This window comes from Harpegnathos saltator, unplaced genomic scaffold, assembly GCF_003227715.2.
Source record: "Harpegnathos saltator strain DR-91 unplaced genomic scaffold, Hsal_v8.6 scaffold91, whole genome shotgun sequence".
NCBI lineage: Eukaryota > Metazoa > Arthropoda > Insecta > Hymenoptera > Formicidae > Harpegnathos > Harpegnathos saltator.
In genome coordinates this window covers 754,010-760,964 of record NW_020230719.1, presented here as the reverse complement: position 1 = coordinate 760,964, position 6,955 = coordinate 754,010, and positions in this window count along the sequence as shown.

The window sequence follows — 6,955 nt, the reverse complement described above, 5'->3', positions numbered from 1 at the left end:
TTAGGGCAATGTCCAGTCCATGAATCGATAAGAAGAACGCTATTAGAACCAATGTTTGGAAAATAAGCTTCTTCTAACCACATTTTAAAATGATCTGTAAGAAATGTAAATGTTAATTTAATAGCTTTTTCATGACGCCTTTTAGATTGTTAAATAAAATATGAAATAGTTATAAAAGGATATCTATACCTGATGTCATTTTGCCAGATTTCGATGCTTTTACAATAAAATTTATTGGTTTAAACAAGTTTTCTTCTACTCTTGGTCCAAATCTACCATGAACTTCTTTTAACACAATAAATAAAGGTGACAGCAATTTGCCATCACACGATATTATTGGTTGTATCGTGTATCGTTGATGATATAGACTGCACGACACGTTCTATTTTCTTTTCTCCTTCGTTAGACAATGATCTTCCAGAATGAATTTCCAATTGGAAACTACTTTGATCTGAATTATAAATATTTTTAGATCCAAACTGTTCAATAAGAGGCTTTACTGCTTTTAAAAAATTATCAGTTGTTTTTTGCAAATCAACAGATCTTCCAATGTTCTTCTAGTGACAAACTTCGTAACTTTTCTTGAAACAATTCGGTGGGACTTTTTGAATCTTGCTACCCAACTGGGAGATGCTTTAAATATAGGATGTAAATTTCCTATTTCTTCCTGAGCTTGCAAAGCCCATCTTTTTATATCAATATCATGAACCATGAATTCTGATTCAACAGCAGCAGTAAATTTACCATGTGTAAATTTGGAGATGTAAGATAATTTTTCTACACGATTTCCACCTGATTGCAATTGTTCTTCCCACCGTCTTAACTGACGTAGAGATGAAACTCTTTTAAATGTATGTTGCACTGATTTAAGATAACGACTCCTTGTTCTATCGTTATTATTTTCTTCATTATCTCTATTCCGCCAATACTCAACAGCCCGTCTTTTATAAGAATTGTCAAAATCTTCGTCAACATTTGAACATTGACGTTGAGAATTCAAATTATCTTCACCCCATGCTTCTTCGTCATCTTCAATTATTTCCGGACTGTGTAATTTATAAGGTTCTTCATAATCGAGATATATTTCTTCCGTTATTTCCAACCCATTATAATGAAAAATGCTATCCAGTAATACTTTTTGTATGTTTTCTTTTAATTCCATTTCTGCTTCAGTTACTGGCGTTTTTATTAGATACATTGAATTTATTGACATCAATAAAAGTCTAACAACATTACGCGGATTAATAATCATTTCCAAGGATGTTAAACTTTGCTGTCTGTTGTAATAAAAACTATTTACTCCTAACTTCAACCACTTCAAAATTTTTACGTGCTCCCGATAATTGGGTAAAAGCTATTTTATATTCAACATTTACCTAAAACAATACAAAATATTAACCGATTTTAATTCTTCTTTTTTTCATCGATACACCAGACATTAAGGAACATATTTATGTCGAGAAAAATATGTAAAAGACAGTAGCTCGTAGAATATTTACGTACCTCTCACATGAAAATTCTCGTATTCTCGTAGTTTAGCAAGTTCCACTGATGTGAGTATAATAGAAGATAGAGTATAAAGATGGTGTATAATAAAAGAACAGAGTATAAAGACTGTACTGACTGTGAATATTATACGCTCACGTTAGATATACGGTGGCCTTATATACTAGGCGGTGCACATTTTGTTTCCACGGACGTGACGAACTGATAGGCCTATCGTCACGTATATATCAGGTGTAGTAAAAAGAAATCCATTATTTTTCCAATAGATGGCTTTAGTTATCTGTATCTGGCGTTGTATAAGTCCGATCGGGTTCCACTAGATGGCGTTAGAAAGATGAGATTTCGTACTAAAAATACTTTTCTGACAGTTTTGTGATTAGTTGACTTAGTTTATGTTTGAGCGCGCGTCAAAGATGCACACTACCAAAGAGAAAATACGCTATATTTTACAGTTTTTTCTTCGATAGAGGCGAAAACGCAAGCCAGGCGGCTGAAAATGTGAATAGTGTTTATGGTCCTGATACTGTAACAGCCAATCACGCGCAATTTTGGTTTCGTCGATTCCGTTCCGGTAATTTCGATGTCAAAGATGCACCACGCACTGGAAGGCTAATTGTCGAAAATATCGATAAAATTATGGACATTGTCGAGTCCGACCGTCATGTAAGCACTGTTTCGATTGCTCAAGAGCTAAAAATTGTACAAAAAAACCGTTTAGAACCATTTGAACAAGGCTGGATACAAAAAGAAGCTCGATGTATGGGTGCCACACGAGTTAACGCAAAAAAACCTCATGGACCGAATTTCCATCTGCGAATCGCTGCTGAATCGCAACAAAATCGACCCATTTCTGAAGCGGTTGGTCACTGGTGATGAAAAGTGGATCACTTACGACAACGTCAAGCGAAAACGGTCGTGGTCGAATCGCGGTGAGCCGGCGGAAACGGTGGCCAAGCCAAGATTGACGGCCAGGAAGGTTTTGCTGTATGTTTGGTGGGATTGGCAGGGAATTATCTACTATGAGCTGCTCCCCTACGGCAAAACTCTTAACTCGTAACTGTACTGTCAACAATTGGACTGTCTGAAGGAAGCAATCGCCCAGAAGCGGCCAGCTTTGGCCAATAGGAGAGGAATTGTGTTCCATCAGCACAACGCCAGGCCACACACATCGATAGTGACTCGCCAGAAGCTCCGGGAGCTTGGTTGAGAGGTTCTTATGCATCCACCTTATAGTCCGGACCTGGCACCAAGTGATTACCATCTGTTCCTGTCGATGGCGAACAATTTTGCTGGTGAAAAATTCGCTTCAAGAGAGACTTGTGAAAATCGGCTGTCTCAATTTGTTGCCAATAGGGACGAGGGCTTCTATGAGAGAGGCATAATGAAATTACCTTCAAAATGGCAACAAATTATCGAACAAAACGGCGCATATTTAACCTAAATCGGATCATTCTAACTATGGTAATTAAAGCCTTCAATTTCATGCAAAAATAATGGATTTCTTTTTACTACACCTGATAGATAAGCGTATATACGGAGGCGATAACAATTAATTCTCGAAAATGATTTCTCGTAACGTTACTTTATTATACATGGTTGAATTTGGAAAAAAATAACCTTTACTTTGGTGAAAGAAAATTTTTAATTTTGCAAAAAGGGGGGGTGGAGGTGGTGGTTAAATAAAAAAATATTTAATAAAAAAATCTAATTTCTCTACATATTCTCAAAGTACTCTTCAAATCATTAAAATTTTATTGAAACAATTTTTTTGTACGTCTTATAGTTTCGACAATATTCGATCTCAAAGAAAAAGACCGTTTCTTTTCAAAGGGTTGTTTCATCCCTTAAACATGAGATTGGGCAGATATAAAAAAATACGTGTCTCTTTGATTTGTTTGTTTTATAACATATTTCAAGGAGAATCAAATCGGTGAGGGACACCCCTGACAGTTCCCTTGTAAGTAAAATGGAATATAACAATACTGATAATTGCAATCCTGATGATTGGGTCCTTACGAATACCATACTCAAATGGGACAATAACACGAAATTCATCACGACAAATACTATTCATAAGGTACGAAATTATTCATATACACAAAACATCTCCCTTATACACGAATAATGTTAGCAATTGTTTAGCGCACAATATGCCATCAAGATTAAGCTAAAAATTGTACTTTAATAACTTCGCACGTATGAAATACTCTGCTTATTAAATAAATATATAACTGCGAATTAACCCACTAACGCCAAAAAGTCCAAAATTTTTTGTTCATTTTCAAGCTTTGTGTTTACTATGTAAAACGTGACCGATTTATATGTAATTCTATTTTCTAGTATTTTTGGATGTGTTCTTTCGAGAGGTGGCATCAAAATTGAGCTATTTCTACTAAAAAATATAATAAATATGGTGATTTAAACAAAAAATAATACAGAAAATACGACATCTTTTTAACGATTTTTTTTCACATCGAAATAGTATAGGTAACTGAAGACCAAGTGTATCAAAGGGGGATAAAATAGTTGTATTTTGAAAATCCAACCAGCAAAATTGTCATATACAACATGGCGGCATTACAAATGGCGGTTAAAGCGAAAAAACTTAATATTCCGCTTTTTTCATAGAAATTGGATAAGAGTCGACTGATAAATATCGTTTTCCATCCTAAAATGGTAAATTAAGCAGTTCTATTTTAGATTTACGAAAATATGGAATTTTCAAAATATCGGATTCAATATGGCGGTTAAGAAATGGCAAAAATCATAAATATTTTAATATTTCTTAATTTTTCTTTATTTATACTAAAAAATTTTTATTATGAAAATACAAGAAGAACAAATAAAAAAATAAAAATAAGGCAAACAATATTTTCGTTCCTTAGCCAAGGTTTGACGTTGCCCAACTCTTATCATGTGGAGGTAGACGAAAAAAAGGGTCTTGTTTTGTTTAGTTTTTCTGTTTGGTTTTTTATATTTTTTATATTTTCTATTTTTTTATTTTTATTACTTTTATTTTAATCTGCAAAGGAAGTGTTGTACGGAAACATGCATTTTAAAAACGTATATATTCTGCAATGATTGCAATTTATACTTCTGTAAATCATGTTTTACCAAAAGACACTCCATGTCATAAAATTTTTATAAAACTTAAAATTTACAGAACAAATACAAGAAATTGAAGTAAATATTTAATTTTATAAGTCTAAAAAACTAAAAAAAAATAAAAAGTAAAAATATAAAAAAAATAAAGAATATAAAGAAACCAAACAAAGAAACTATAAAAATCAAGACCCTTTTTTTCGTGTACCTCCACGTGGTAAGAGTTGGGCAACGTCAAACCTTGGCTACCTCCCAGTGGGCGGCACTTTGTCGTGGTAGAGAAGCCTCACTCGTGGGCGCCACCTTGTCGTGGTGGGGGAGCTTGAAGTCCCAGTGATGTACAGAGCTGTACCGGCGAGGGCTTCGGTCCCTGGCAGGTTCTACCATACCGGAGTGGTATGTACTAAGGGACTAGACCAAGAGCGCCCGACCAGGCTGGATGATCAGCTTGGTCTCGACCAAACTGGTCGTAGAGCGAGTGGGAGGAGAATATCATCTCAGGAGGCATTGCACGCCGGTGCTCCGGCAGCCAAAAGGGGTGACCTCCTCTACACTCGCTCCAAGAAGGGGACCCCGTTCTCTGAGGCACTGAACGCCGGTGCTCCTGCAGCCAAAGAATACGGACCTCCTCCTCACCCGTCCCCGATCTGATCGTCATGGTTGGACCGGGGCGAAGGGACATACCCACACCCAGGGCTCCACCCCATGGGGATCCTCTCACATGGTGCCTGGGAAGTGCAGGGGTGCTCCGAGCCGCTCGGGCGTATTCCGAGATCAAGGTCGGAGCACCCTCGCACGTCCTATAAGAAGACCCCACTCTCGGACCTCTTTCCCTCATCCGTCCCGGTCATGGCCGGACGGATGGAAAATCTCCCGGGTCACACCCGGGTCTGCACACCATAGGGCCTAACCCCCCCATGGTACCCGCGGGGTGGAGAGGTATCTCGGCCGTTCGGACTTATTCCGAGATCGGGGTCGAGACACCCTCGGGCGAACAGGGGAAAGGACCCCACCTTCGGAGGCATTGCACGCCGGTGCTCCGGCAGCCGAAGAAGGTGGACCTCCCCGCTTTCCCTCACCCGTCTGGCTTCGGCCGGACGGAAGGAGGAACCCACACCCGGGTCTGCACACTATGAAGGCTAACCCCCTCATGGTACTTGGGGGGTGGAGGGGTGTTTCAGGCCGCTCGGACATACTCCGAGGTCGGGGTCGGAACACCCTCTAGCGCCCTAAGAGAGGACTCCATCCCTGGAGGCATTGCACGCCGGTGTTCCGGCAGCCAAAGGGGGTGGTAGGATGAAAGGGGAGTGGAGCCCGGTTGGAGCTGGGCCTCACTCCCCTGCTCCCCTCTACATACCCAGTAGGTAGGGGGGAAAGGGGGTTGAGGAGGGAAGGTGGGTGTCCCCTCTCTCCTAAATTAAACCGGAAGGCCAACCTGGATAACCGGCCAGGGCACCTCGCCCTAAACTCCCAGCTAGGGACGGGCGCGGTACTTGGGCAAGGGGCTCCAGGAGAGCCCTGGGGCTGGGGTGTCGGGGAGGGAATGCAGGCGTCTCACCCGTGGACGCCATCTTGCCATGGTGGGGGAGCTTGCGTGTCCCTATGATGTACAGAGCTGTGCCGGCGAGGGTTTCCGCCCCTGGTAGGTTCTACTATGCTGGAGTGGTCTGTACAGAGGAGTTAGACTAAGAGCGTCCATAACACTCTTGGATGGGCAGCTGCCTCCAGGTTTTAACAGGGTCTGGAGGGTCTCATTCGTGGGATCCAAAGGACCTTACAGCGCGGGCAGAACGGGCTCGTGAACCGGGTGAAGGCAACCGTTCTAGGGGAAGGAAAACCCTGATTGCAAACTCGTACTTGTCAGGACGTATAACCTGACACAATTGCGAGGGGCCAAGGTGCTTCGGCACTCTGGTACAGGGGACTCAGGCAACCTCGGCAGACCTTAGCCTACTACACCGTAACCTTAGATCATGTCTCTGGGGCCGGGGGTCTTGCCTTAATTGGCCGGACCGCGAGGCGGATCCTCTATAAAACACCACGTAATTCTACGGTTGAGGCATGCCACGCTTAGGGGATGAATGGCAGGTGCGTGACCTGTCGCTAGTGGTTCCTCACCTTGGGCACCTGGCGAACCCAAGGGACATGCTAGCCTTACCCCGGGTAATGCGGGGGCTCTACCCGGGGTCGACGACCCATTCCCGCCGAACTCGTGGGACCAGAAATGAAATCTTCTAAATTAAAAAAACCAAACTTCTCCGAGTCTTCGGACTCAGAGTCCCGAAAAGGCGGGTGTAGCAACCCGCCTACGGGCTCACCACCTTTTTTTTTTTTTGATAACGCAGGA